This window comes from Channa argus, chromosome 21 (genome assembly GCF_033026475.1).
Source record: "Channa argus isolate prfri chromosome 21, Channa argus male v1.0, whole genome shotgun sequence".
In the NCBI taxonomy this organism is placed as follows: domain Eukaryota; kingdom Metazoa; phylum Chordata; class Actinopteri; order Anabantiformes; family Channidae; genus Channa; species Channa argus.
In genome coordinates, this window is record NC_090217.1 from 13413358 (window position 1) to 13428607 (window position 15250).

General features: G+C 39.1%; 1 long non-coding RNA gene across 2 annotated transcripts in view; it reads right to left on the bottom strand.

The window, feature by feature from the left end:
- LOC137106594 (uncharacterized) overlaps positions 1-15250 on the bottom strand; it is a 224861-nt gene that overhangs the window by 136717 nt on the left and 72894 nt on the right. The window lies entirely within an intron of this gene.

Here is a 15250-nt window from a genome sequence, read left to right on the forward strand (position 1 = left end):
CTTTCAGTGAGCTGTAAAACATGTGTCGTCATGGAGATGGTTTTATTTAGACTTTTTTTTTTTTTCCCACTTTAACCGGAGATGTGTCTTCCTATGAAAACTCATTTATTAACGTAACTGAGCAAATGAAGCCAGTGGAAAAAAGAAGCAAAACAGAAAAGCTGCAGATTAGGTTGTCAGATCCCTACAACCCTGATTTAGATCATATTATGATGATAGCTCATATATGACTGGTGAACAACAGATTCAAGGTTTAGCAACAATCCTCAGAAACTGTTGTTGGTCAGGAATGATAAGGTTATAATATATTAAGCGATTACAACATTACAGTTAAATACGAGGCATACTACTAATCAGACAGGCCAACAGTGCAAAAACAAATGGATTTCTTCACTTCTATATTGTTGTTTTTAATTTCAGAATGCAACAATTACTTTCAGGTACTGTTAGTTTAATAGTCCTGATGATGATTTAGATTATTTTTGGTTGTTAGGTGTAATTTCATGAGGTCTTCCAATTCTTTTAGCTATGTCCTGCAAAATATAACATTGTTGAACTGGCTGGCACTGGACAAGTATATCAATATTTATTAAGTGCTACCTGATTGTGGGGGATGAACTGTTTTCAGAAGTGTACCAGACGTGGCTTCCATCAAAAACTAGGTGCACATTTATTATTATTTTTTAAATAAAGTAATAAAGGGGTTAGTCTGAGATCTGACCATTACAATAACTCCCACTTGGCAGAAAGAACTGCACATGTCAGTTTATGAATTAAAGAGCTATAAAACCATTATTGCTAGTTCAAGGTAATGCCATGTTACTATGGGGATGATTCTCATTCATCCCCTTTCTGTTGACAGGACATAAATGCAGTACACCCATGTCAGTGTCCAGGTATTAATGACGCCAACAACAGTATATTGGACACATAATAGAAAATGCACAACCATAGTATATCAATCAATACTCAAGTCCCTTCTCCTACTTGAAGCCAGCCTGAAAACCCCTCGACTATAACTTCTTCCAATATCCAAATTTCTCTCTTTAGAACCATCCACCGCAGGACCTAAAGTAAGCTGAAGCAAGTATAAACCAATGGCACATGCAAGTTAATAACAGTGATGTTTTTGTAAGCTGGCACATCAACTATTAATTAGCTGGTGATTAGAGTCAACTGGCACGAATGATTCACAGCCCGAGGAAAGTGTCGTCCTTGAGCTCCACCAGTATAAATCAGCCAGTATTAAAGAGGGAGATAAAGGTTCTCTTCCTCAATATGCATCTGTGTTTTCTTTATTGAATTATAAGAAAAAAATACAACAAAACAACACAGAAATACTATTCACAGCTACACAAAGGTGTGTTTGTGTGTCCTGATCAAGCACTGTAAAGACTTGATCTCTGTGCCCACATTTTACAGATGTTTGCTCTGGGTAAGAAACATAGACTTGCATTGATTTTATTGTCATCCAGGAAAACAAAAGAAAAAATGAAAAAACAAGTATAAGGACTTCAATAAATGGACATGAAAGGGAAAAGATTGACCTGGCCACTATACATGTTTGATTGGTTCTCTTCCATCCTCTGCTCTTCAATCTATCTGCCACAACTAAGAAACTATGCAGACAAATCTTTTCTTTTTTTTTCCCAAAGAATATTGTTTCTCTTTGGCATTCATGTTGCAACAGAGAATAATTGGAATGCACACCTACATATTCAAGATCCGACGTGGAGAAAAACAGAGAGGATATTGGATTGCAATCCAAGTGTTTATAGTGTCTGGTTCTTATTTGTCGTGGTTGGTATGATTACAAAGGGTATGTGTGTACTAGAAAATGGTGGCATAACTCCACACGAAGAATTGTTTGTTTTGTGTGTGTGTGTGTGTGTGTGTGTGTGTGTGTTTCGTTTCAATCCTTTTTAAGGTAATTTTTTTTTCAAGTTAATTTTATTGACTTGATTTTGGTTTCATAAATCTTTAAAATGATGTGTGAAAAACATATTAAAAATGCATTTGTTAAAGTGTGTAAATCAAGCATGAAAGCTGCAGCTTTTAAAAAAAATAAAATAAAATAAAATATTGCTGTCTTTTAAATGAACCCCCTCCTCCCACAGGGTTCAAGCTCAAAAGAAACATCTAGCCCAAATAAACATCACATCACAAAGACTGCTCAGACATAAAAGAAGATGAAAACAGGACATGTGTCAAATAGTAATCATGTTTCCGGCTTTGGAAAGCAGTAGGCAGAGTAAATGGATCAGGGACCCCTCAAAAGCAATTACTCCTATGATTCTCACAGTGAAAAACAGGTGTCAAAAGATCCAAACCACCGAGGTCAGATTTCATATTCTATCTGTGGTTTCAGTATGTGGTAAATTGAGTTTGAAAGAGATAAATGTTCTTGATGAGAGCGATTGGTTTTGCAATAACCCTGAAGTGATGTTAACAATTGCTGCCTTTTAGCTGCCGTTTATAAGCTGACAATAAATGCACATATGGTTGTGTTGCTGCAAGGGGCAGAAATCTGTTGCGTTTACATTTTTTTTCATTGAGGGAAGTTGGTAATGCTTTATTTTACAGGTCAGTTTCTTAATCATTTGTTGAATCTTTCTTTCAAAGAATTGTCTAGTTTGGTGCCAATTACAAGAAAAGGAGTTTTATTTGAGTTATTTATATATTTTTTTTATTACTGACTTGCAGGTGAAACTCCAGGGAACATTTATTACTTATTCATGTGGTAATTCAAACTTGTTTGTAGACACGTTTCACAATTTGCATGTTGAGCTGACCTGCTCTCTGAATAAAACTCTTAAGGTTTTGATAGTTTATGATTTAATAACCAAATAATTTATTTATTTTAGATTAAATTAGTATTGAATTATGTGTGTGGGTTTTTTTCCCCTTCAGACAACTTTATTATTTATGGACATGAAAAGTTTTTCCTCACATTTACCACAATGTTTAATATGTAATGAAATATTTGCAGTAAGGTTGCTTCAATGGATTTAATCAGTTCTGTAAACGGAAATATGTAAACGGAAATGTGTAAACTGAAACGTTACCATATCAAATCAGAGATCAGTGCCAATATGCAACCTTTATGAATGGAGCTAAAGTATTATTAAATACAGGTGCATTCTTTGGAAACATTTGAAATCTCATCCATCTCCCATCTCTGCTACTCACTGCACTGCTCAGCCCTTCAGTAGTCGTCAATCTACAATAAATTAACAAGCTACAAAACTTAACAGTCCTGTGAGAAAAAAATTGAATTCTCAGACTAAGATATAAACCAAACCCGGAAAAGAGAGTTACCTGGCAAAGCATTTGCTGTCTGTGTGCCTTAAAGAAATTAGGGATCAAAGGTGCCTGGTTTTTGCCCCTGGGCCTTGGAGCAGGTAAATCCAGCACTGAATTCACTGAAGAGTCTTAACCATGCATGGTCTTTCTTCACTTTTGAAATAGAAATGGAGAGGTGTTGTGAGTATTCACTCTTGAAGAAATCAATTTAAAGGCATATTACATACATACTGATGCAGTTGTATAAATCTATTGCACAACTTGGCAGTTTTTTCATTAGACAGATCCGATGGTTTTACACCTCTGATAGATGTGAGATCTCTGGCTTGGTTATAGGGCAGCCATAATGACCAGCAGTGAGTGTGCACTGTTCCAGGCCACAGCTTTTGATTTCCCTGTACAATCCCACAGCGACATTACAGCCCTATGTGCAGAAGTTGTATCAAGGTCGTTTCAAATCACCACTTTCCCATCAAAGCGACAAGTTCAAACCTGATGCATCCTCGCACTGAAGATGACGACATAAATAAGCTTGGCTGACGAGTGAATATAAAAGGTTCTGAGTAAGCGTTGGGGGTGGGGGCAATTTTTTCACCCCTTAATGGAGCCGTCAGGAATCACTTTTCAGCTGAGAGATGGAGTCACCAGGCGGATGGCGATTTGTGGTTTAAGCAGAGGGGAAGCATCATTACCATAGAAAACGTTACAGCAAACAAAAGACAACCAGGCCATCCAAGATGATCATCTCATAAATTCCAAGTCCTGTTTAATAGGCCTGTCACTCTTGAAAGCTGAAAAGAAAATAAGGCCAACGGCTGATTTTTATCTTCCACAGTGCTTCTGCTGATTAATGCTAAATAGGCCTCTGCTTGTTTAGCTAATAGACACCACGGATGCAAAAGCACAATGAGGTGGGCAGCTTTTGATGGCCACTGTCCGAATCCATATGTCCCTTTCAATCACTTGTGTGTCTTATCATTAAGCCAATAATTTGATGAGCAATTAAAGCAAGGCCGTTGTAAACAACCACTTAGTCAGCTAGATGTGCGGCTTGTTCAAGTGAGAGAGGTTGCAACCGCTTCTGAAATGCCACTGGTAGGTAATAAACCATAAGCAAACACCCTAGATCGAGACCGTGGATTATATTTAAACGCACACACCGATGCACACTGAAGAGTCACAAACTCCCATGTCTGCAAGCACATGTCCAGGCACATGCACTGAATGGCAATAACACAGTAAATTAGAGCAGTGCCCTGCTAAATAAAAGACTAATGCCCTAGGTAGCCAACTCACTCCATGCCTTAAAGGTCACAAATGATGTCTTTGTTTCTAAAAAAAAACATGGAGTCAAGACATTGTTTTGGAAGGAAATCTTTTTTGCGGCAGAGTAACATTGGGCAGGCACCTTCCCCTTTCTTGTTAATGACATGATTAAGCTCGGCTAAGGTTAAAGACCCGTTCAAAGGCCTGCATTGCTAATTGGGAAACAAGTGATGCTGTTGTCTGGACTTTGCCTCCTCGTATTCCCCTCACACACACACACACACACACACACACACACACACACACACACACACACACACACACACACACACACACACGTGGGATACACACACACACACACCAACAAATTTAATAGGTCGGAGAAGGCACAAGTTGTTTTACATTTTAATTTTATGAGCCAGGAAACACCCTGTTGTGGCACCCCATTTAAACACAAATAAGCATTTAGCTAATGAACTCAGAAAGCAGCGAGTGCAGCAACACAATCATTTCTACAGTAACCCTGCAGGTTTAAGCGGCTGACACTATGAGAGCCTAAACAAAACATTCCTTTCATTCAAACACTTGATTGACGGGTTCATTTGTGCATCTTGTAGGATTGTATTTTTTTATTACCTGACAAACAAGGAATGTCTTAAAAAAAATAAAAAAATCTTACTGTATAGACTGAGCTTGAGTTCTTTTGTGAGACATATTTTTAAAAGAATGTAAATTTGTTGTCACATACAATGAGTTCCCTGACTACTTAGAGTTGAAGTGAAACCAGAACTTCTATGTACATGGGTCAACAGGTTAGTGTCATATTTCTATTGATGATTTGACCTGATCCTACATCTGGAGCAGGTTTCCTTAGTTTTCCGAATAGAAAGGTATATATACTGTTGGATTTAAACAGAGTTGGAGCAGGAAGCTCATCCAACCTTATAAGTGCCACGGATGCTCAGTTTTTACAAGAGAGATCCAGTGAAATCAGGAGGATAATAAGATGTGAGTTTATAATACAGAGAGAATTGAGCAATGCAATAATACACAAACCTTAACAACACACTCCTCTGTAACGGTGATTCACCACAAAAGGCTGAAAAGAGTCAATCAATTATCATCAACAACTTACAAAATGAAGTCTCCACAGTTGGGGCTAAAGTGTTTATAAGCTACTTTAGTAACCATAACAGGATAGGATAAGATACATTTTTGTTGAAGCTTAATTTTGTTGAAATTATTATAGAAAGTACCCAAGTACAGGCTGAAGACATGATGAACGATGATAAATTGCATTGTGCACAAGTGAGTAAAAACAAAGTTATACAGGACCTGACATCATGGCTTTGACTGTCTCAGTGTCTCTAGTATGAGTCAAGCTTAAAAAAAAAGGAGCAATTACCATAACTGCGCCGATATTGATATTCAATAGCATCTTTCATAAAACCCGTTTTTGGTCAGGATTTTGTAGTCTCGAGCTAAATCCAAGATTACCCTGGGACACTTTATAATGCTCCTTCAGAGCCACAGAAGACATTGTACAACATGTTAAGTAGTACTCCTCATCTAAATGGATCTGGAGGCATAAATATGTTGGACTGCACCTTTAAATATAATGCTTCATCTGGTTTTCGCACATGTGCTTACACGCACAGCCACTGTTGCAAATATCTCACTTTTTATGATAAAAAAAGATTTTATAAAGTCAGCAATGGAGGTACTTGAACAGTCACTTCTAACAATCCTATTTCTTTTTTGCTTTAACATCTATAAACATGTCATCTTTTGTTCCAAAGTGTCATTGCTACTTTAGAAGGAGGTGTTCAGTGAGTCTCGGTCACACAACACTTTGACAGCACATCTCTCCATTGAGAGGGTTTTGGATCCCATTTATAATACAAATGTGTCCAGTTACATTCTGTAGTTTTATATTCTTCAATAAAAACTACCTGGTAAAAAAAAAAAATCAAATAAAAATCCTAAACAAGTTAATGAATGATAAATCCAGGCTGTAACACCCCCTCTCCAATTCCACTTCTGCTGCTTCACAAGGCCTAGACAGAGACAAATAAACTTAGCTTGTGTAAATGGAGCAGAAAGCATTCAGAGGGGGGGAGACGAATAGGGCACACGCTCACACAGTTTGGGAATCCACTTTTATCCCTCACTATATAGAAATAGCCGTCTTCTCTTTCCTCGCTCCCTCTAGCTTTCCCTCTCTCGAGTGAACTGAGAGACGGTGATCTTTTCAAAGGTCATTTGAACCATTTGTCTTATCTCAGAGTTTCTTCACTGAGATGGCAAGCAGAACAGAGAAACTTTGCCTCGGGCTTTGGGCTTTGTACATTTCATAACCAGCCAGCAATAGCCGGGGAACTATATTTCTCTAAGCAATAACATCTTACTTTCTCTGTTATTAAATTATGAAGCACTACACGTGACATTGATTCTTTTCCTCAAAACGCAATCGACAAAAGGACAGTTGTTAAGAATGCTGTGAAAAATCTTTATTAATAATGAATGCAGACCCGTGGTTACACTCCTGTAACCATTCATGCACTTCAACCTAAGTTTGAATCTGGCTTCTGCCACGACTTGCCCTTTTCATTTCTGTTGTATTTCTGCTGCTGTGTCTGTAAACACTAACAAGCAGCAGAGAACAACCAGAATGTCTGTTCGCTTAATAAAAATAAGTGAAAAATTACTGTGGACCGCTGTTGCTGCCGGTGTCCTACTGCGAGGACTGCTGCAGCCGTGCTTGAGTATTTACCTGCTATTATGACAAACGAGGGCTGATTATTACCCAGGGTGCACTGGGGACAGAAGTCATTACTGCAACTTCCTGTTTCAGCTGCAGTTAGCTTGTTGTCCTCTGTGTTATTCACAAAACACCTGTGCTGAACGCCTCAGGCTTTGGCAAAGAAAGATGAGAAAATTAATATTTATAAAGAGGAACAGCTTTCGCCTAAACACCAGAAAAAATGAGCTGCATGTTGTAACTCAATGGAGAACACAACAGGGTCACAAACAAAACCGAGTAAAAACCAATACCCTTTAATACTCTGTCTAAGCTGATTTCTAAAGCTGACCCCTTTAAGATATTGGTGAGACTGATCAAAATTAATCAGACTTTACAGTGAAAATGGGGAAACTGTATTGAAACATAAATAATTACAGTATCAGTTCCACTGGCAGCTGCCTTGATGGAGTTTGCCCTGCTCCCACTTTCAAGAACTGTCATTAGCAATTGCTTAAATAGATTGCAGGCCCAAACACATTAGCTGGAGTGGAAACAATTGCCTTCATTTTATTTTTATTTTTTAGAATCTAAATGATTTTTTTTTTACTATTTGTTCTGCACCAATTTAAATCTTCTGATGAATTGAGACTTTACAGAAATATAGATGCACCATTTCAAACAGCATTTATGAATATCTTTAGCGTCTGACGCATGGCTAGAGCTGCGTCAGACGCAAAAAACTTGTATTTATTACAGTATCATTTGGTATTTAAGAATGGAGATTGTCCTGTAAAACACAACAACAGATGGAAGGTCATTTGTACAAGCGGGGGGGGGGCAACAAACGTAGATCTGTGGGGTGACATGCAGCAGCAGGGTGTGCAACAATTATTATTTTCTTTGTGGGGCGACTGTGGCACAGGAAGGTAGAGCAGTTGTCCACCAATCTCACAGTTGTTGGTTCAATCCCCGGCTCCTCCAGTCACATGTCGAAGTGTCATTGAGCAAGACACTGTACCCCAACTTAGTTGCCCCCCATCGGTGTATTAGTGTGTGTGATTGTGAGTGTGAATGGGTAAATAAGAAGCAGTGTAAAGCGCTTTGAGTGCCAATAGGTAGAAAAGCGCTATATAAGTGCAGAGCATTTACCATTTACCATTAGTTGTAACAAGTCACGTGATGCGAGTCATGTGACCTGAATGTATTGTTCGTGTTTTGGGCCGAAAAGGAGAGCAAAACTGACCTTTATTTTGGCACAATTGTAAGCAACGTTATTCACCATTTTGGTGCCTGAAGCAATATCAACAGATGCCTACTTCCTTTTATGGATGCGCTTTTTTAACAAATGGTTTTGTGGTGATACAAATAGGTAGACACAAACAACCTATATATGTATATTAAGGTTAGAGGACTTGTTTCATGAATGATGTACAGTTGTGTTGGGTGTAACTACCACTAATATTTTTGGCTCTGACTAATATATAGATTTGTTTTCCCAAACTGGCTGTCTAAGTGTCACCAAAAAGTAAAAGTCTCCACACTGTAATATATAACATGCTGTTTTACTGACAAAGAACTGCTAGGTGTTAACTGTAATCGTTGTACGTTGTCTAAATGTAGTATTAGTCTTGTATTAGTTTTGGCTGATTTAGATTTGTTAGTTTATTAAACAAATTAGGTAGTTGTTTTAATGTATAAAATACATGTCAGCGTGATTTGAATGATGTTGTATAAACCTCAGTCTTGTTTGATTTATTTATTACTGAACATTCTTGGTGGTTCTGTAAACTTAAGCACTTATAAAATTGCCATTTGAATAATTTTATTTCTAAAACTGAAATGATGCTGGATCCTTTTCCTGACCAAACCTTCCTCAACTTTTATTGGGTTTGGGACCTGTGGTCGGATATATACACTGCACGGTTAGGTTAGGCAGTTCGGGGATTTAGTGTCTTACCCAGGAACAATGACAATTGGCCAGAGAGAGCTGGGGTGCAAATCGCCAACTTTACGGTCAATAGGTGGCCACTGAGCCACTGCTACTCCTAAACTGTCAATTTAATAAAGACTATCCCACAAAATTAGAATGTGATGATCTCAAGGTGACATCTGTATTTTTTTTTTCCTCAAATGATCACTTCACATTCATTTAATACTGAATAAATGAAAAAGGGAGAGTATATGTGGGTGCAGTGCTGGCCTAGACTGATTTTAGGACAGGTTAACCACCTCCTTTATGTCCCCCAGTATCTATCTCACTAAAGCAGGGCACGGTTACAATCAGTGGCCCTGCCGCACTCTGGCCAATGACATTTTGACAACATGTATCGCAAACTAATTAATTGCCACATCACATCAGTCCGTAACAGGAGCCTGAAAGTGAGTGTGACATGTGAAAGGCCTTTTTCAGAAGCCAGAATGTATTTACTGCATATGCATGTTTTTTCTGCCCAGGGTCCCTATCCTCGCATGAAGTTTCCCCACAGTGTTCCTGGCAGGACTTACTTCTCTAACAGCAGCCCCAAAACTGAAATATTAATCTTTAACAAGATGTTTACAGCACATGATTTATTTTTACACTCCTATGCCAGCTGTTGAGAATATTCATAGCAGAAGCTGTGTTATGGAAAGAAATATTCATACAGCTCTATCTGTTGTGTCCATACTCTCCCTCCAGTTTTCTTTCATTGATTTTGGCTACTAGTGCCCCCGTGTGGCTGGACTGTCTGGTAGAACCACTGCAGTCTTCTCTCTCTCCTTTTTTTCTCTACCAGTTTTGTGTTCATGCTGGACTGACTCACCATAAAGGCAGGTGACATACCATTTCTGCATGAATTGTAAACGACATCTACTGAGCTGCAGTAGATGTAATTTACAATTCATCTATGATACAGGCTAGGGATGCACATGTATGTGTGTCAGAGGGTTCAAAATTACTTTCAAGTCTGGTGATAGATGTGCTGCTGATTGTTGAGCAGCTGCTAGATTGAAGAGCAGTCCACCCGCATCACCAATACTCCTACTCTCGCTCTCTCAGGCCACCATCTCTCGGGATGGAGAAGTGGGCGAGAGCTGTGAGTGATATACGACCCAGCCAGAGAGAGATGAGAAGGACCTCCCCATTCCCTGTCAAGAGGGGAGGTTGAAAGGCGAGAGGTTACGCACATTGAAATGCCATTTCCTGCAGTTCACTACTTTACTCTCGACCACTACCTCAGAGACCAAGATGAGGAATGCGCCTGAAAAATGGCTCCCATTACAAGATTGACCCTAACTGACCTTTGCTGCTGACCCCTACATCTTGTAAGTGTAGCCCCATGGCAATGTTTCAACCTTTTCACCTAAACACACACACACGTGCTCACATGCAGAAACACAGCCACCCACTCGTTTTCTCTCCCACGGGTGCCTTTAGTTTAGTAATGACCATCTAGCAAACTGCCAATAGGACTGAGGTGATATCTACTGCCAGTCCTTTTCTAAATCAGTGTAAATGGATCTTCTTCAGACTAAAGGTCAAGGAATTAATCACTACCATGGACTACTTACAGAGTACGGTATATCAGCTGGAATTGGATCTATGTTCATGAATTAATGAAACTCTCAAAACTGTGTCCTGCTGAGCTTGGGGAGAGCTGACACGAGCTCTTTATGTTGTCCACCTACTGAATGTAAGCCAGATTGTTGCTTAGCCAAATTACAGCAAAGTAGTAATAAATGCCTGTGCTATCAAATAAACAGGATATACAAATACTCTAGACAATTGCAAGTTTGGATAATAGAGTTTCATTCTGTTTTTGTACAAACATCCAGTTTACAGTGACAATAATAGCACATTAAAATTGCTTATCCAGTTTAGGGTTGCAGAGGGGCTGGAGCCCATCCCAGCTGTCATTGGGCGACAAGCAGGGTGCATCCTCGACAGTTCACCAGTCTACCTCAGGGCCAACACAGAAAGAGACATACACAGACAGACAACCATTCACACTCACACACGTATGGGAAATTTGGGACAAAACATTTAAAGAGGTTTGCAGACCACAGGGACTGTAGCTCAGGTTGTTGCGGATGTGAAAAGTTGACTATGGTGAGGTTGTGGAAAAAAACTTTTCGTTGGCCGCAAGAAACTTTTTGCAAACCATCAGACAGGTCCGAAAGAGAAAGCAGGGCTAGGCCCAGGCTGCTGAGCAGGGGAGAAGAACTGCTGACCAGGTTAGAGGATATCGTTGGATTGGGGGTAGAAACATTTTGAGGAACTCCTCAAACATGCCTGAGGCTGTCAGGTATCTGAGGCAGTTAAGAGCTCCTTAGAGGTAAGATGAGATTTGTCCTGAGCTGCGGAAGGCTCCGGACATCATTGGGTCTTGGCTGCCATGCCGGTTCAGTCTCATATGAAGGACGAGTACAGTGCCAGTGGACTGGCAATCTGAGGTGGTGGCTCCCAAAATTACTTTGGTATAACATTGCTCAGCCTCCCTATAAAAGCCTATATAAAAAGGAGGCTTTGACCGACTGTTGAACCTTAAATCCAGGATTAATGCGGATTCCGCTCTTACTTGAAATGGTGGACCAACTCTTCACCGTGGCAAGACTACTGGAGGGATTGTGGGTGTATGCCAGTCCACTCTGAATGTGTTTTGTAGACTTGGCCAAGGTTTATCACCTTGTTGCTCTGATGTCTATGTGGGGGAATTATGAGGTGCAACAATCCATCTGGTCCGTCAATAACCAGAGTAAGTTGTGTCCGTTTTCTCAGCAAGTCAAAAACGTTTTCAGTTGGTGTTGGCCTCCTTCATGGTTGTCCCCTTGTCACTGATCCTGTTTGTGATTATCATGGACAGGATTTCAAGGCGCAGCCAGGGGGAAGAGATGGTCAGGTTAGGGTTCTCTGCTTTTTGCAGATGATGTGGTTGTGTTAGATTCATCAGACTGTAACCTTCAGAAAAAAACTGGGACAGTTTGCAGCTCAGTGTGAAGTAGCAGGGATGTGAGCCAGGACCTCCTTGTCTGAGGCTATGGTAATTAGCTGGAAAATGCCTACTATTTGCCAGTCAATCTACTTTCCAACCCTCACTTATGGTCATGAGCTCTGGGTAATGATTTATAAAAATGCAATCGCCAATACAAGTGGCCAAAAGTAGTTTTGTCCGTTGCATAGCCGGGCTCAGTCTTAGAGATAGGGTAGCTCAGACCTGCGGTGGAACCTTGGAGTAGAGCCATTGCTCCTTTGCAATGAAAGGAACAATTTGAGATGGTTCAGGCATTTTACAAGAATGCCTCCTGGGGACCTCCCATTTCAGGACTTCTGGGCACACACCCAGCTGGTAGGAGACCCCAGGATAGACCTAGAACACACTGGATAGGTCATCTGTTTTTCGTTCATATATCTCTTCTGGAAACCTCTCGAAATCTTTTGCAAGAGAGAGGGACAGCTGGAAAACTTTCCTAAGCTTGCTGCCACCTTGACCCGACTGAATATTTCAGAACTGTGATTTTTCATGTTCAAAGTTACCATAGAAATATCTTTAAAATACCTACTACCTACATTAGCTTTGGAGTAACACTAGATAAGAGCAAGTTAACCTAAATGCTAATAACTGAAGCTTAAATTAGAGGAGATAAACCTACTCTTTAATCAGTTTCTCTGGTATTTTTCCTTTGTAAAGGTTAAAAAAGATAATGCCATGCTCTATGTTCTTTAAATGCCAAATACAGTATTTCTTTTACTGCAGCACTATGCACACACTTAATTTTTTTCTTGCCTTAACGTTTCTTTATGAATTCAGGGTTTGTCTTGCTAATAATCAAGGCCTAAACAGACTTTACTCTAATGTATGTGAATGCATTTTACCCAAATGTGTCTGCAAACTGACTTCAAATTATTATGTTAATCGATGCCTTTTAGCACATTATTATCACATATGATGTGGGATGAAGACATGCTTTGCAGAGACAGTCACTAAATAGCAGATGAACTGTTTTACATATTTAACATATTAGTGACTGTTTATAAAGAGATACGCTATTATTAGTGGAGACGGAGACGGCGTTCATACTGAGAAATCAAGGATGCGGCGATGTTGTTCCACATTTATGCAAAACAAATCTTATCTGAAGTAACCTCCAGGCAATGATACAAAAAGAAATTGTGTTGTGGGAGGAAGGCAAGCAAATATTTGATCAAAGTTGAGAGGAATGTCTGTGTGTTGTGCTTTTTATCTACAGCCAACTTTGCAGCCTGGCAAAAACATTCAACAATCAAACATATTGACATGAACAAAAGCATGTTCTGTTGTGTCAGAAATGCACAATAGGCGTCATCATTACTGTGAAAGTGTAACATTGCTGAGGAGGCAAAGTTAAAAATTTTACAATTCGATTACTGTTGGACTAATAGACATAATTTGTCTGTTTGTGTAATAATGTTTTAGTGGCAAAAATAAAAACACAAAACAGGAGGCAACTGTTAAAATCTGTGTTGATAAAAGACTGCAGCCAGCACACGGATAAGAATCCAATGCAGACGTCTCTATGTAAAACCATAAAAGAGACCCACAATCTAAATTTAAGTAACAGTGTTAGACAATTTCCCATTACAAAAAGGTTTTTGTTTTGTTTTTTCTCCAGGTTTCACTGTAGAGTGTCTTGCTATTTTGAGTAAGTGTGGCTGAATCATCTAATCCAACTTGAATTTCTGATAGTTCAAACTCATTAGATTTTCCAGTGGAAGAATTATTAAAATTACCTTTTGCAATTCAAATCCAAACGAGAACCCTAGAGAGATAATTTTATCATCTCCATATTCATCCACAGCAGTGTCAACAACACTATTTCCACTCTTAGATGTTATTAAATACATTAGTTTTCCAAGCCAATCCAAACACTAGTGCTAGGGCCACAAACCCTACAATTTACAGGCCTGAAGGTTATAATGAGTGTCTCCTGTCAAATTTCATGGATTACATAACCATGAGGAGGAATACATGTATTTTTTTTTACCAAGGTTTTGTTCAAAAATAATCTGAACTGGTCAGGGTGACCCAGGGTGGAAAACCTGATTTTAAAATAAACTGCTTTATCCTCATCCTTAAAGGAGTAAGACATAACAAGTCAATTATGATTAAGCACTATCAATATGCATGTCACAACATTTGTGGTAATTCCCTTTTATTATTGAGTAAATTAATTAAAAGGCACAATTAGTATTTAAAATGTGCCCTTGCCTGATGAAAATAGGAGACCAGATTTATGTTTTGATGAAGAGTAAAAGGTCATCAATTTAAAAAGCTTGGTCGCACAAATCATTGACTTAATTGCTGCCAATTGTTGTTTATAGAAAATTGGTGTAGAGAGCAGGAACATTATGGTCTTGTGGTAAAGAAAAATTTTCTTTAATGAAAGTAAATGACAGACAGAAAGTTGGAATGAAAAGGATGTTTTGTTTTATTTTCAGTAAATTGGGAAGGCAGCACGGCGGTGGAGTGGTAAGTGCTGCTGCCTCACTGATAGAGGGCCCTCGGTTTAAATTTCTGGCCTTTCTATGCTGAGTTTGCACATTGTGAGGCTTTCTTCTGGGTCTCCAATTTCCTCCCACAGTCCAATGACATGCATGTTAGGTTAACGTGGTACTCTAAATTGCCCATAGGTTTGAATGTCTGGCAACCTCTAGTGGGTACCCCACCTCATCAAAAAGTCAATGAAATCTTTCCACTGGCATTTGCCATGGAGCAAAAAAAAACTTTTTATCTTACAGAATAAAAGTTACATATTTTTTTCTCTTAGCATATGACTTGATTAAAATGATTCTCCTCCATCCCCGACATTCCGGTTTGTCAGGTTGCTACTAAAGCTGCGCTTACTTTGTGCTCACAATAACCAATGACATCACCACACAGCCATTTGTAGTCATGCTTGAAGCACTTTTCTCTGGTTACGATC